This window comes from Amblyraja radiata, chromosome 11 (genome assembly GCF_010909765.2).
Source record: "Amblyraja radiata isolate CabotCenter1 chromosome 11, sAmbRad1.1.pri, whole genome shotgun sequence".
Classification (NCBI taxonomy): Eukaryota; Metazoa; Chordata; class Chondrichthyes; order Rajiformes; family Rajidae; genus Amblyraja; species Amblyraja radiata.
The window spans coordinates 37,101,702-37,119,611 of record NC_045966.1 but is presented as its reverse complement, the minus strand read 5'-3'; positions in this window follow the sequence as shown (position 1 = coordinate 37,119,611).

Genomic DNA, 17,910 nt, shown 5'->3' with positions numbered 1-17,910 from the left:
CATTCGGTTATTGGGCTTCCACTTCCTTGCTTCGGCTTCTCGTCCTTCAACGCCACGCCCGGGTACTGTAAGCATTACTGAAAAGCACTTAGTGCCCATTTGTTGTTGTCCATTGTGGTCTGGTAAAATATCCAGACTATTTTGAGAAGGAGAGATGGAGAGCAAGACTCTGTCTAGTTACTAAAGAGATACTAAACCAAGTTACTGAGTGAATAGTACTAGTTACGAGTTACTAAGGAGATACTAAACCACTATAGTTCCCGTGACATTACCTGTAGGATTGGGATTTGTAGGATTTTGACACAGCAATAATAATTATTTACATAACACAAAAGCAAAATGCTATACATTGTAAAAATCTGAAATAAAAACAGAAAATACCAGAAATGCCCTATGGTTTTGCTTCAAAAGTGGACGGAGAAAAACAAGAATTAAATGGATGATCTTAATATATGTAGTCTTGCTAATAAATATGATGTTGGATGTGCAGCTTCATATAGTTGATAGGAAGAGGAATGAAATCAGTAAATGGTGAGTGAAGTATGTAAAGAGATTCAATGCAGAGCTATCAATAAAGTTTATGAGAAAGTAGAATTCTCTTCAGCACAAACTTTGAAAGAAACACTGCATTTTCAGATGACATTGGGATACATCAGGAATGTGGAAAATTGGAAAGGGCTAAAGATAGATCCTTGGAAGATATCTGGGTTGATGGTGATTGGGCAGAAATAGAAGCCACTGCTGATGATTCTTAGGCTACAGTCAGATGGATGAAAATGGAATCAAGGAAGAATTAAAAGCTTCTTCCATCATATGAATAGCCAGAGTAGTCCTGCCACATCTTCCATTTGTGTGGCATCAGGCCTGACGCAGGGCGACAATAACCACACCGACACTCAAAGGAGGGTGAACTTATGTGATATGGTTTATTTATAGTGAAGGACAATAGTGATGAGATTGTCCGGGCCCATGATGGGAGTATAGTCCCAGGACATCAGTGTGCACGTGAGGATGACACTGCCGATCTCGGGCTTGTCCCAGCAGCTCAGTCTTCCTCCAAGCCTGGAAAAGGGAAAGGCACCCCTTTTTCTCTCTTTTCTTTTCTCTTTTCTTTTCTCCTCTCTTTTCACCCTTCTAGAAACATAGAAACTAGGTACAGGAGTAGGCCATTCAGCCCTTCAAGTCAGCACCACCATTCAGTATGATCAAGGCTGATCATCCAGAATCTGTACCCTGTTCCTACTTACTCCCCATATCCCTTGATTCCATTAGCCCTAAGAGCTATATCTAACTCTTTATTGAATGCATCCAATGAATTGGCATCCACTGCCTTCTGTGGCAGAGAATTCCACAGATTCACAACTCTCTGGCTGAAAAGGTTTATTCTCATCTCAGTCCTAAATGGCCGACCCCTTATTCTTAAACTGTGACCCCTGGTTCTGGACTTCCCCAACACTGGGAACATTTTTCCTGTATCTAGCCTCTTTTCTCCCTTCCTTTTTTTTCCTCTAGCAGGAATTGCTTTGTATTTAAAGGAGCAGGGTGATGAGGTTCAGGATGCCCAATCCAATAACAACCAATTGGACACAACTGGTATTATTTGGCTGTGGCCTCGGTTCACTCTGGAGCTCTGCCCAGGGTGCCGGTGTTTTCCCTGCAGCCAGGCGCTGTTCATGCTGCTGAGGGTTGGCTTCTCCTTGCTTGTCTGCCTGTGACGGGGATCAGAGTGGAACACGAGGGGTGAAGCGCTGTCACATTACATAAAATAATGATAATAAAACAATAAACGCGACAAGTGCAAAAGCAGCAACGGGGAAGCTTCAGTACGGCAAGGGTTAAGATTGTTGTACAGCACAAGGCCCTTGGGAATCCTTTGATGTGCAGAACAAGGTCCTTGATAGGAATCCTCTGACGTACAGTTTGACATAACCTAGAGCACAAGGTTCTTGATAATCATCCTTACTAAAATTAAATACAAATAGAGGATTGAATAGCATGTAGTTTTATTGGGTATTAGTGTTGTTCAGAATGTGTTGTGATTGGTGATAAGAAATTAGAGAGTATGCAAAGGTCAAAAACTGCACCAAAGCTTACAGTTAGTTGCTAGTAGAATTTCAGAGACGTACAGTAACTGGGACTGTGTTGCTCTCCTTGCGCACAAGTAAATACAGTGCGTCTGGAAACTCAATGCAAGTTGTCAAAGTCCAGTTGATCAGCGACAACAGCAGTGTGGTGGAAAATTATAGTGCAGGTAGTGCAAAGGTATAGAGATATTAAAGTATAATAACGGAATATCCATTGTGCTAAAGCTAAAAATAAGAGTACATTTCTGGTAAAAGGGTGTGAAAGAACTGCTTGGTCAGGAGTCGGATAGTGGTGGGGAAGAAGTTGGTCTTAAGGTTGGAAATCTAAGCTTTGAAGCTTCTGTCTTCTCCCAGAAGGCGGAAGAGAGAAAAGGGTAGCAGGCAACCTTGATGATATGCCCTGCCTTCCCGATTCAATGCATTGTAAAGATGGACTGGATGGAGGAAGCGACAAGGCTGCAATAGACTAGGCTGTATTCACCAAACTCTGCAGGTTCAAGCAGTCAGGAGCAGAGCAATTGTCATACAGGTTGAGATGCATCCTGACACAATACTTTCTGTAGCACGTCCGTAGAAGTTTAAGAGAATCCTTGTGGACATGCTGAATATTCTCAACTGCCAAAGTAATTAAATGCACTGATGAGCTTTCTGGATGACTGCATCGATGTGAAGGGACCCGGTTAAGTTGCTGGTGATATGGATCCTGAAGATGTCAACCATCTGTGCAGCAGCTAAAATACGATGACAGGGGGTGTGTTCACTCCCTCACTTCCTAAAGTCAACAGCCAAATCTTTCTTCTTACTGATGCTACAGGCTAGATTATTGTCCTGAAATCAGGTTAAACACATTTACTTACACATGTAATGCCACTCCATACATCTGTCGTCATCTTGTAGTACAGTGTCATTCAGGAAGACCTCTCTTGAAAAGGAAAATGACATTAAATCACCTCGAGACCGAATGATGTCACAGTTTCCGGTGCTGAGCAAGTGTACTCTGATGGCGAGGGTCAGTGCCTCCATTAGACCGTGGACTTTTTTTTGCACTGTAAACAAAATATATTATGTGAGTTCACCCTAAAACGAGTGTTGGTGTGGCCACTGCCGAACCCAGCGTCATCCCCGACACCACAACCGGTAGATGAGATCAGTTTAACTTGACATCATGTTTGGCACAAACATTGTGTGCTGAAAGGCTGGTTCCTGTGCTTTACTGTTAATGGTCTATGTTAATTTTAAAAAGTCATTAAGGTCAAAGTGGGAATTATACTTTTACAAGTTAAAATGTAACTGATTTTGAAGTGTTCAGGGAACATTTGGAATCACTTTTATATTCTGCAGAACCTTCCCAGATCTATTTAAATACATTTGTGTAATGAGATGAGCGAATGATCCAATGAACTAATGTTTATGGTTCTACGATTACCTGTGGAATGTTCACAAAATGCATTAATAATACTATAAATTGTTTAGCATGTTCAGTGCTAAAATGAGCTGCTTATTTTTGCACATTTTTTTGATGATTCTGATATGTAGCTGAGGTCCCTGAGCACAGGCAATATATTAACATACGCAAACAACTAAAGAGACAAGTGGTTTTATTGTCATATGTACCAGGAATGATACAATTAAATTCTCACTTGCTGCCGCATTACAAGCCCATTAACATAATAAAACAATGAATAAATATACAAAAATCAATAATATAATGCATTTGTAATCAGTAATACCAGATAACCAGACCACAATAGTGCAAAACCTAGTTAAGTGGTGCAACCAAAAAAACAAAGTCCATAGTTTGGTTGTGCGGTGTGTCTGCGGTGGGGATGTGGTTTGGGTTGTGCAACTGCTGATTCATTCATTAGAAATGGATTGCCTGAAGTTATTTTGAACACGAGACCTTGGCCAATATCAAAAATTATATAATCAGAGAAAGGAAACCCTCAACTTTCAGATTACCATAAAGTATAAGATTATTATAACATTATGACACACAGCATTGATCAAGGAGTGTCTTTTGTGCCTATTGTCTGGTTTAGTTCCATTGATCCTAGATTAAAATGGAAGTCTTCTTATGGGCCTGTCCCACTTAGGCGATTTTGTAGGCAACTACAGGCGACTAGTTTGTTGCCACATGTTCGCTGGTGGTTGCCGGTAGTAGTCTCCTCAGTCGCGCAAAAAGTCGTAGCATCTTTCTGGTCGCCGCAACATGTTGAAAATTTTTCGGCGACAATGGGTTTGACGCCAATGAGCGTAGCTTGACTTCTCCTGACGTAGGTGCTGTCGTAGGTTGTCGCCAGGATGACGTAAGTTGTCGCCGTTTTTTTGGCGACCTGCTACGACTATGGCAGTCGTCGGCAGTTGCCTAAAAAATTGCCAAGTGGGACAGGTTCATTATTAATCACTTTCTCATCCAGGCTTCCATCAGGGAACCCACTACTCTGACAGGCTAGATGCTATTAAGTTGTGGAGGTAACATCCACTTTGGTGTACAGCAATTGAGCACACATTTTCCAAGCATTAGTGTTAAGGGGCTATCCCACTTGGGCGACCTAATTGGCGAGTTTAGAAGAGTTTTAAAAAATGACATGTTGAAGACCTCCTTCGACTATGTAGAAGACCTCCTTCGACCTCCTTCGACTATGTTGAAGACCAGCTTCGACTAGCTACAACTAGCTATGACTAACTTCGGGAAAATTGGACACCGAATAGTGGAGAGTGAAGACGACCTCCTTCGATCTCCTTCGACCTCCCTTCGACTATGATGAAGACCATCTACGACTACCTTGGACTACCTTGGACTACCCTCGATTACCTACGACTAACATGCCGACCTACTACGACCTACTACGACTAAACCTATGAGTAAAAAAGTATTGATTTTTTCCATGGCGACCTTTTTTACTCGCGGGCATTTTTTAACATATTGAAAAAAACTCCACGACCTAGCTGAGGCCTCGAGTACGCGGAGACCACTCTCGAGCATGAAGGAGAATTACGAAGACCTCCTACGACCTCGTGTCGACCATGCTGCAAGTATGAGTCGAGGGCAAACTCGCCAGAACTCGCGGATTAGATCGCCCTTTATTAACCAAGATACTATTGGCAGAGAAGAGAAATGTAGGTAATTTGGTGTTGGAAAACTTAAGTGAAGTGTCCTAAACAATGGTAATTTTGTCACATGTATTTTGTTCACTGCTGGCCTTCCTTTCAGCATGGACCTTAATGATATTTTGCCAATAAGCTGGAAATGCTGACCTTGGCTTGTTCATGTCAAATGTTTGCTGAGTAATTAGACAGCAAATGCATATTGATTAAGAACTGATTTAAAAAATTTCCCAGACTGGCGGGAAGGCAGAGAATGATGATCCTTGTGGTAATACTCGATGAGAGTTTAAACAAAAAAAAAGTCAATATGTTTATATTTAAATGTTCAGAAGCAGCTGTTTCATATTAGTTCTGCTATTACCCTCAATAACCATGACCACAATAAACAGCAGTGACCTGAAAATAATCCACTGAAAGGCTGTCTAAGTCTTGCCTGTACCCATATTAGGTTTCAATATGTACGATGGTGTAACGACATACAATTGGTATCCAAAATTGATTTATTCTTTTGAAAAAAAGGCTAAAAAAAAAAAAACATTATTATCCTACTTCAAGCAGAATGGCCTTGTGGAACAAGAGTCAAAATATATTATTACCATATCTATGATGATCCACAGCTGTAATCCATACCAACCTAAAGAATCAAGTTTCATTTCTTTCAGAATAGGGGTACCAATGCTCCCACAACCAGGGTCAGGGTCAACGTTACAGAAATGAACCTGCATTTTGAATACATTTTGTTTGCCTGAATACATTGATCATGAACTGGAAGAGATATAAGCTGCAAAACTACGAAGGTGCGTTTTGTGACAAATTCCTGATAATTCCAGCCACTCTCTACAAACTGCATATGAAACATAGAAACATAGAAAACAGGTGCAGGAGTAGGCCATCCGGCCCTTCGAGCCTGCACCGCCATTCAATATGATCATGGCTGATCATCCAACTCAGTATCCCGTACCTGCCTTCTCTCCATACCCCCTGATCCCTTTAGCCACAAGGGCCACATCTAACTCCCTCTTAAATATAGCCAATGAACTGGCCTCAACTACCTTCTGTGGCAGAGAGTTCCAGAGATTCACCACTCTCTGTGTGAAAAATGTTTTTCTCATCTCGGTCCTAAAGGATTTCTCCTCTATCCTTAAGCTGTGACCCCTTGTCCTGGACTTCCCCAACATGAAGGTGCAGCATATTTGATCATTAGAAGAAAGGGAATGATACTCAAATATATGTGACAGAAGTGGAAGAATTTCTCGGGGTGCATGCTTTGTTGGCTGTGTCCCAGTTTACTGCATTTTTACCCCTGCATTTGGAGGCTTTTGGATCCAAGTTCCATCATTGAGAGTTGAGCATTCTAGTGCACACTAAGTGAATACTCCACTGTTTAAGGCGGCTCGTGAATAAACATTAAACTGCCTGCCACTCTGTCTGATTTATCAGGTGCATATAGAAGGTCTTTTGCAATATTCAATCTCCCAGAAAACATTTCCCTTTCAACTGACATTGTCAACACTCCCATGTCACATATGTTTTGGCAACAAAAAGGAGGCCAATTGGACCAACCAGTCTCTGCAGGCCCTCAGACCAACTGATTGATTCTATTCTCTCGTTGATTTGCCTGCAACTCTTCGCCTAATTCTCCCACCAACCATCTGCACTAAGAGCAACGGATTAATTTATTGATCTGCATGTCTTTGGGACGTGGGAAGAAACTGGAGCACCCAGGAGAAATCTACGTGGTCACTGGAAGAATGTGCAAACTCCATACAAATGGCACCCAATAATACACAATACACACAATACACAATACACAATACAATTTATTTGTCACTTGAACCTCATAGAGGCTCAAATGAAATGTTGTTTCTGCAGTCATGCACACAAGAAAAAAAGACCCAAGACACAACACAATTTACACAGACATCCATCACAGCGCATCTCCTCCTCGCTGTGATGGAAGGCAAAAAAAATTATCTTTCCCCTGCACTCCCCATTCCCCTCCCGATGTCAGAGTCAAAGCCCCAGCGGGCGATGGCAATTGTCCCGCGGCCATTAACGCCGCGCCGGGTGATGCAAGGCCCTGCTCCGGGTCTTGTTGTTGGAGCCCCCGGCGGGCGCTAGCAAAGACCCGCAGCCGTTGAAGCCGCGCCGGGCGATGATGTAAGGCCCCGCTCCAGGTACTCCTCGACCCCGCGACACATACCCCATCAAAAATAAATAAAAACTACATTAAAACGGGACAAAAAATAACAAAAAGACAGACGGACTGCAGAGGCCGCTGCGACGTGAGGATTAATACTAGTTGCTGATCATAGAGTTGTACAGTATGGAAACAGGCCCTTTGGCCCAATTCATCCATGCCGACTAGTGATGAAGCTGAACTTGTCACGTTTGCCTGCATTTGTCCTATACCCCTCTGAAAAAAGGTGCGGCTATGCATTACCTGCTGTGCCACTGATCCACATACACTGTTTTTGAGAGTTTGCAGTGTTTCCTGCACTACAGCAGTAACCACATTACCTCATGGCTATATGACATACTGGAATGTACTGAAAGAGATGTGACATGTTTTATAAGCCATAAGACATAAGAGCAGAATTAGGCCATTTGGCCCATCAAGACCTCTCTGCCATAAAATCATGGCTGATCTACATTTCACTCAACCCCATTCTCCTTCCTTCTCCCCATAACCTCTGACCCCCTTACTAATCAAGAACCTATCAAACTCCACTTTAAAAGTACCCAATGGCTTGGCCTCCACTGCCATCTGTGGCAATGAATTTCACAGATCCACCATCCTCTGACTAAAGAATTTCATCCGCATCTCCATTCTAAAGGTACGTCCTTTAATTCTGAGGCTATGCCATCTGGTCCTAGACTCTCCCACTACTGGAAACATCCTCTCCACATCCCCACTATCTAGGCCTTTGTTATTCGATAGGCTTCAATGAGAACCCCTCAGCCTTCTAAACTCCAGCAAGTACAGGGCCAGAGCTATCAAATGCTCCTTATACATTAACCCAAACATCTGGGCCCTCTCCAAAGCCAGCAGATCCTTCCTCAGAGTCAAAGCTGCTCACAGTATTCCGAATGTGGCCTGACTGGCGCCTTATAAAACCTCAACATTACATCTTTGCTTTTATAGACTAGTCCATTTTGAAAATAGTCCATGTCTTTATTCCTTCCACCAAAGTACATGACCCAATACTTTGCTACACTGTATTCCATTTGCCACTTCTTTACCCACTCTCCCAACCTGTCCAGGTCCTTCTGCAGTCTCCCTGCTTTCTCAACACTACCTGGCCCTCCACCTATCTTCTTATCATCTGCAAACGTGGCCACAAAGCCACCAATTCCATCTTGCAGATCATTAACATATATTGTGAAATTTAGTAGATCTAACACTGACCCCAGCGGAACACTACTAGCCATCAACAGCCAAACAGAAAAGACCGCCTTTATTCCCACTCTTTGCCTTTTGCAAATCAGCCAAGTTTCAATCCCTGCTAGTACCTTTCCTCTAATACCATGCTCATATCTTGTTTAGCAGCCTCATGTGCAGCAGCTGATCAAAAACCTTCTGAATAAGTATCCAATATTCTATCAATGTCTTTTCCCAAATTCCAATGCTGTACATCGTAATATCTCATGTAAATGTGGTCTGTTGCTCTTTTACTGATACTGATGCTCTTTCACCACAAGAAATGGCTCCATCAAGTGGCTAAGAGCAGATCGAACAATGGACGAGGACGCTAATGTGCAAATATTTGTGAGTGCCTGGATTCTTCACAAGTGAATAACTCATATGGCTGTAAATTGCTTTTGTGTTCAAATTAAACATTGTATATCTGACAATCTACTTTGAACATATTGAAATCACTAAATTATCTCTGTTTTCCCTTTCCTTTTATCTTTTGTCATCACCTTTCCCAGCTCAGAAGATAATTTCAGATGAATAAGGTAATTTGGATCCTCGAGTTTACATTATTTCTTAATGATTCCAAGGGTTTTCCTCCTCGAAACTATTAGCAGCTTATTTAGTGTTGGTCGTTGTGTTAATAAAAAGTCCTGATATCTGCCTATAAAGTAACTTTTCTAAAAATGTAATAGAAAATAATGGAAATATTCAGCAAGTCAGGCAGCTTCTGAAAAGAGAGAAGCGGGGTAAGTTAGCAGAGCATCTTTCAATTAACATGCATCACCTACTTCAATTGAAATGATTTAACTTGCGGCATTCTTAGCATGTCATGTAAAATTGTCTCTCAGCCTTATCTTATCCAAGCATATATTCCCAATTGCCTTCATTAGTCCAACTGGAGATCTGCCTTGTGATTTCTCACGCTGCCTCGAACATTCAACATTGTCTCTTCTTTATTGATAATCAGAATTGACCTGAAAATTAACTTCAGCATCTGCTTGACTTCCAAGATGTTGTTTTAGGTTTGTTGTTCAAAATTCAAACGGTTTGGTTGGAGATATTTATCACTAAGTCTACTAAATCTCAGATTGTTCTTTCTTCTTCAGGCCTTGACATTTCAACATATGCAGGGTGTGCACATGCCTCTTCTTGCTTCTCCTAGTTTGGTTTCATCATCAAATTCAATCACTTGGGAAGGAGGTAATAAAAATGTTTGGAACAGGTTAGTTATACGGTGAAAGCAACTAGCGCTTTGGGGATATGTGAATTCCTGTGGGGCAAATTCTTCTATAATAGTTTACAAGCAAATCAAACTAGTTTTGCTAATCCGATTTATTGCACGGAAAAGTGTTCAATTGGCCAGGAATGCAGTCCTGGTGCAATCTGGCTATCAGGTAACAATGCCACGAGGCTTCGGAGACTGGCCTATTCTGTAAGTAAATTGAGAATCTTGACCTTGACATCTTTACAATTGTAGTACAAAACTTACTGTGAGAAAAAGTAAAGCCAATAACTAATTTGTGTTCTACCTGCAAGCCATGAACCTGTGTACACATGAGCCTATAATTATTAATGTTATGGTTCTAAATTGTTACTAATACATAACTGATGCTTCTGGACTCTGAGGGAAGAAAACTGACCCATAAATTACTAAAAGGTATTAGCCAGTCATGTTCTAAGATATGTTTGGATTCTGTAGGAATTTGCTCTTGTTTCTGAAACGAGGAAGCAAAACTATGTTTAAGTCAACTGTATCAAAACTATGTCAACTGCAACAAGATAAGTTCAGATGAAGGACGACCGATTTGGATTCCTAAAGGTTGCCAGGCAAGAATCAACATATTCAAACATGGAAGGAGAAAGTTGGACTACAAACGCCTACTGGAGCACAAAGTCAAGTATCCTTTATTGTCATTCAGACCTTTCAGTCTGAACAAAATTTCATGCCTTGCAGCCATAATAATAAAAATAACAAAAACACACAATAAACACAAATTTAACATCCACCACAGTGAGTTCACCAGGCACCTCCTCACTGTGATGGAAGGCAAAAGTCTTAAAGTCTTTGTCTTTTCCCTCCTTGTTCTCCCTCTGCACTGAGGCGATCCAGGCTTCCGATGTTGTGACTCCGCCGGGTGATGGTAAGTAAGTCAGTCCCGCGGTAGAATCTGAGCTCCGCTAACGGGCTGGTTCAAACTCCGCGGCCCGGGATGGTCGAAGCTGCTGAAGCTGCCGCCCTCCAGTCCAGCGGACGAAGCTGTTGTTGCGGGAGCTCTAGAAAAACAGGTCACCAACCTGTGACCTGCGAGCTCCCGACGATGTCGTCCACTGGGCCCGCGGCCGAGCCTCCGAGTTCGGGTCGCCGCCGCTGGAACACCGCCACAGCCCTGAAGTCGGGCCGCCGCCGGAACGCCGGAACACCACCATTCATTTCTTGTTATTTTTCTTAAATTTGTATTTTTCTTCTATGATTCCATGCTGAAAGTAACACACGAGCTTCACTGATTGGTAAAGCGGGATTTCTTTGTCATTGTTACCCACAAATGTCCATTTTCCCTCATGGCCTGGTAGAAAGTATACCTATTTACCCAGTAACTAACGAGTCACCTTACAGAACCAGTAATAGAGTCATTGAATCATACAGCATACCATATGCCTCTAAGCCTTTCTTATTAATGTACGTGTACAAATATCTTTTGGATGTTGTTATTGTACCTGCCTCAACTACTTCCTTTGACAGCTCGTTCCATATACCTACCGCCCTCTATGTGAAAACATTGTCCTTGGGGCTTCTATTAAATTTTTCCCCTCTCATCTTAAACCTCTGCCTTGTGGTTCTTGATTCCCCTATCCTGGGAAAAGGACTGTGCATTCACCCTTTCTATTCCCCTAATGATTTTATACACTTATATAAGATCAGCCTCTGATGCTCCAAGGAGTAAAGTCCTAGCCTGCCTGCCTCCCTAAATTATTAACACCCAAAACAAATCCCCAAATAAACTTGAATTTTCATCATTACTGCTAACTAAAGTTTCTAATTTTTCATTGAATAAAGAACTTATCAAGTATTCAGATCAAGTTGAACATTGATCTTGCAACAACAACTGAGGAAAGTGGTGTGTGTTTGATTCAGTAATACCTTTTAGTGCTGCATAGTGTGGCAACTGAAAGCTAACCAAAGATCATCAGCATCCATGGACAACAAACGTTTAAACTCATGGAGTCCTGCAGCATGAAAACAGGCCCTTCAGCCCAACTTGCCCATGCCGACTAACATGCCCCATCTACACCATTCTCACCTTCCTGCTTTTGGCCCATATTCCTCTGAACCTGTCCTAACCATGTACCTGTCCAAATGTTTTTTAAACATTGTGATAGTACCATGCCTTTTGCAGCTCAGTCTATATACCCACCACCTTTTGTTTATAAAAATGTACCCCTCAGTTTCCTATTAAATCTTTCCCCCCTCAACTTAAACCTATCATAAGATCATAAGATCATAAGTGATAGGAGCAGAATTAGTCCATTCGGCCCAACAAGTCTACTCCGCCATTTAATCATGGCTGATCTATCTCTCCCTCCTAACCCCATTCTCCTGCCTTCTCCCCATAACCTTTGATACCCGTACTAATCAAGAATCTATCTATCTCTGCCTTAAATATATCCACTGACTTTGCCTCCACAGCCTTTTGTGGCAAAGAATTCCACACATTCACCACCATCTGACTAACGAAATTCCTCCTAATTTCTTTCCTAAAAGGATGTCCTTCAATTTTGAGGCTGTGACCTCTAGTCCTAGACATTCCCACTAATGGAAACATCCTCTCCACATCCACTCTATCCAAGCCTGTACCTATACAGTACATACTGTACTTATGTCCTCTGGTTCTTGATTCCCCTACTCTGGGTAAAAGACTGTGCATTTACCCTATCTATTTCTCTTATGATCATATGCACCTCACTCTTTGTGATCTATCACTCTTGGATTTCCCTTCCCCGCACATTAGAAGCAATTTACAGAAACCTGTTATGATGATGAGTTATGATGATGATATGCAAATATCATGACCTTTGTATCAGCTGACCTGGAGGTCAGATCGCATGTGCGCTGTGTAAGCCTAGGCAGGAGGCCATGGCTGGATGAGATAATAAACACGGAGACCAAGGAATGTAACCTCTAAATAATGTGTCAGTATCATTATTATTCCACATCTGAGGCTAGGATGTGACAAAACCAATTAACCTACAAATCCACACGTCTTTGGGATGTGGGAAGAAACTCGAGCACCCGGAGAAAACCCACACAGTCACAGGGAGAATATGCAGACTCCACACTAACAGCACCCAAGGCCAGAATCGAACTTGGGTCACTAGCGCTGTGAGGAGGCAGATCTCACATAATTTTTCCTCAACCCCAGGATTTTCCAAAGCATAACACCAAGGAAAGTACTTAAGATCACCATTACATTGCAAAAAAAAACAGATTGACTTTGCCTAAAACCAACAACATAGTGGCGCTTTGGCTGCCGCTGCTCTCTCTTCACACTGTGTTTATGATTTTCTGTTTTTGGATTGAATTCTGTTTTTAATTTGTGTCTCTGTGATGTCTTTTTTACCTGTTCTATTCCGATTATATGTTTTTATTCCGATTACTATGTAAGGTGTCCTTGAGATGTCTGAAAGGTGCCCATTAAATAAAATTTATTATTATTATTATTATACATAGCTAAAACTCTAATCTTGTGCTCTCTTCCGGTTTGCACGGTTTTTCTATTAGCGCACAAATGGTACTCGATAGCGCTACAATTTTTCGCCAGGTTACTCGCTGTTCTGTGCTGCGAGTGCAACAAGTTTTGTTCTGATCGGTGGTATATTGTAAAAGTTATCGAGGTTTAAAAATCTTTTTAAAAACGTGCGTGCACAGATTCCTTCCGTCAGTGCCACACAGATTGATCTCTTCTCCTGTCAGTCAATGCCAGGGCCGGGATGGCGACGCCCCTTCCTGCCCCACCGGCGGCGGACTGTCCCACCTCACTCACAAACTCCTCTCTCCCCTCCTCACAGTAACTTGTCTATCGTCTCCCCCACCACCGGCGGCAGCCACGGAGCGGGGGGTTAAGTAGTGGCCAAGTGGAGGCCCAGTGGCCCTGGTCCCGTCTGTCCCCCCCATCTCTCTCTCCCTCATCACTCACCCCTCTCCCCCTCCCACCCTCTGCGGCAATGGAAGTCCCGTCTACCAGTCCCCCTGGGTCCATCTCCTCCACCGTCGCCGCCGTTGCGGTAACTCACCCTCACGGTCTTCTCGGAGGAGATCTTCTCCGCCAGCTCATCGAAACTCATAGTGCCCACCATGACAAACACCATCTCCATCCCCCCCCACCCCCAGCTGCAGCCCGGTAGTGGCGGTGAGCAGGCAGGCAGGTAGGCGGGTGGGCAGGGGATGGGCCGAGCGGCAGCAACGGGCGGGCAGGCAAGGCAGGGATGGGCCGAACAGCAGCAGCGGGTGGGCAGGCAAGGCAGGGATGGGCCGAACGGCAGCTGAGCCGGAGTGTGCAGAGGGAGGGAGAGTCGGGTTGCAGGGTGGCTGAGCAGTTTGCGGGGAGTTTGAGTAACACACACGCACACACGATGCAAACTGGTCCAATCATCAAGTCAATGAATGACATGTGGAGGAAGGAACTGCAGATGCTGCCTCTTTATGGATAGAGGGAGAGGTGAGGGAGGGATTGGGGGGAGGCGAACGAGGAGGGGAGGGGAAAGAGCCTGGGGAGGTTGAGGAGGGAGAGTGGGGGGGATTGAGGGAGAGGAAGGGTAGGGGAGGGAGAGGGTGACCGTGGGGGAGTGAGGAGTTTGGGGAGAAGTTGAATCGGTGAGAGATAGGGTGGTCTCATTCTTTCTTTTATGTCGTAGTTCCTGGGAGCCTGACTTTCTTTCCCTGAGTTGAGGTATTGTTCGTGCTTTGTGGCTTGCGTAGATATTGAGGGTCGGGTGGACGGGGGGCGTGCTTGGGGATGAGGGAAATGAGCCGTGCCTGCGCAGTTGGGGGCTATGCGTGAGTGGTGCAATATTGCGTTGGGGGGACGGGTTCCATTGGGGGAATGGGTGAGTGGTGGAATATTGCAGTGGGGAACAGGTTGTGTTGGGAGACCAGGCCTCCCATGTGACAGGGACCCAAACGGTCCCACTTGGTCTAGTCTCTTTTAAATCTTGGTTGGCAGATAAGTGTTGACCCAGAAAACCTGTTATGGTAAATGAGCTATGCTGATACTGTGAAGATCAGTATTGGTATACCGAATGCTACCAGCATGGTGTCAAATATAATCCCTTGTTCCAGGTACATGCGTTATTCATCCAATATTCTGCTACTGTACAGTAATTGGATCCATATTTGATACAAACCCCATCCTATTATAGTTCAGCCATAAGAAGTTGTCTCTTTCTCTGGATGCTGAGGAGACCTCTGAGACAGAAGAATGCTCCACTATGACCAAAAAATGTAATGTGAGTGATTCAAACCATCTGTGGATAAAGTGCTAAAACTAACGGATTGTGCACAGCAAAGCAAAGCCCGTCAATTGAGTTATTCATGGAAAACCTCATTAACCCAGAACAGCTTTCTCATGCAGCCTCGACAGCTGACGCTGACATCATCCCCCACAGAGTGACATGTCATTCACAAATGTCCGTGTGTAATAAGTGATATCAGTATAGCAGCCAGAGCTGTTGAGCATTAGACAAGCTAGTCAATGATGCCATTGAGAAGACAATCTCTAAAGCTGGAAATGACCACATTGTGGTGAAAGCTGCCAATAAAGGTCTTATGTGTCTCCCAATCCAGCCAAGAGCCCTCAAATCCACATTTTAACTCATAAAGTGCTTACTAAGATCTAGAATACGATAAGAGTGTGCAAATTTGAACCAGCAAGGTAATAGATAAGCACTATGTTGCCAGAGCATTGCAATAAAATTATATATATCTTACAACTTGCAATATCCTATCAGCATTAGTCTGCACAAGTCTAGATGACTTTCTAATTCATGAATTAAAAAGCAGAAAAATGCATGTTGGGACATCCATGCATTCTCAGCCTGCCCTTTGACAACCTGAGACTAACTTTATCTGTTCATAGAAACATAGAAAATAGGTGCAGGAGGAGGCCATTCGGCCCTTCGAGCCAGCACCACCATTCATTGTGATCATGGCTGTTCGTCTGCAATCAATAACCCGTGCCTGCCTTCTCCCCATATCCCTTGATCCCACTAGCCCGGAGAGAGCTCTATCTAACTCTCTCTTAAATCCATACAGTGATTTGGCCTCCACTGCCCTCTCTGGCAGGGAATTCCACAAATTCACAACTCTCTGGGTGAAAACGTTTTTTCTCACCTCAGTCTTAAATGGCCTCCCCTTTATTCTAAGACTGTGTCCCCTGGTTCTGGACTCACCCAACATTGGGAACATTTTTCCTGCATCTAGCTTGTCCAGTCCTTTTTTATTTTTTATGCCATGTTAGGGCGTATGCTGATAGGGTTGACTCAAAGACCCTTTCACATTAAACTTGATGTGAAACTTGACCAAAAGACATGCTGTTTATTCTGTGGTGAAATATGATGATTAGATACTATACATGAAGAGCACATTGAGAAAAATAAAACCCAGTTTTTAAAAGTGGCATATTATTATAGTCCCTAATGCATCAAAGAACCCCCAAAACACATCCAAATGAAATCAAGTGTGAGAACAACATTGCAACTAAATCAATAATTCAAAAATAGCCTAACAAATATTCTGACATTCTATAGTTTATCATAATCCTGTAATATAATCCAGGCAAAGTAATCTTGAAAACTAAGAATGATTTTGCAATCAATGATAATCATGGCAGAAAAAATATTAAGGTGTTCTACATGTCATTCTCAGTTCAATTGTAGAATCATGCTCGTTAGTTCAGATGTTTATTGGTTTAAGTTTGATACAGCGACTGGAGCATGTAATATATTCTGACATCTAAATCCTATTCTGATGATGTGTTGTTCAATCAAAGTTGCTAAGTTTCAGATGAGATGTTAAACCACACTTTACCTGCCCCCTTTGATGGATGTAAACAATCCAACTGCACTAGTGCTGTTATATTTCCTACATTTGTACATTATTCCTCAGACTACTCTTCTGGATGACTGTAAAACGCTTCAGAAAGTTTTGAAGTAAAAGAAGAAGTAACAGTCAAAAGGACAGACAGAATCTGCAGAAAGTGAGATCACTCATCAAAGTTGAAACCATGACACTGCTTTTCTTTCCACAGATGCTGCCTGACCTGCAAGATGTTTCTGGGATTTTCTGTTTTTAATTTAGATTTCCAGCATCTGTAGTTTTTGGTTATTTTCATTGCTATTTTCATTGAGGTGCATATAGTAAATAATGTCTTTATTTACTGATTATAAACTCAGGATGAATTGGGCATTACATTGACAATTATTAAATCCTTGCAGAATACTGGACCCCCATGAGAAGAAATTGCTCATGACATTTGTCAGAAACATCTTTAAAACCAGCGTTATCCCAAACATTTTACCTTAATCCAAGTTTGTTATTATTGCTAAGCCAGGAAAGCCATTTAACAAGTCCTGAAATTATTAACCAATTGCCTTCTTCTCCATTTCATATGCTGTCCCTGGACATCAGATTGAGCATTTTACTTGAGAGACCAAGGTCGGATCCAATACGGACTGAAAGTGAGCAGGTCCCATCACTAAATTTCTTTCTCAATGTTGGGCTTCAGAACAGCTTCAAGGAAGAACAACCATTGTAGACCTTTCATTTACCATCACCATCTAACCGAGAGGAGTGATGCTAAAACCATCAAGAGTTGTGAAAATGGAGTGAAGCTGATCAATGCATGGATTGCAACCAACAATTCTATTTCATCTTAAAGGAAAAAAAATTTGTCCTTGAACGATCACTAATTAATTTCTCCCTGAGTCAATCCTTGTGTCACCCTTCAGACTATGAAGATCAGTGATCTCCCCCCCCCCCTCAAAATAACTTTCATCTCCTTACATACACTTAGCAGCCCAGGGAAAAGATTTGCATTACCTGGAAGCCCATCTCCTAAAATGTAGGCCTTGCCCAATGACACCAAGCCCAAAGATACATTTGGCCCGAGCAATGCTAAGGTCCAAGAAAAATATTATAGACAATTATGTGAGCAACCCCTTCCATATAACCAAACGGCAAAATATGTATTGATCAGACTGTAGACTTTAGAATTTAGACTAGAGATACAATGCGGAGACAGGCCATTC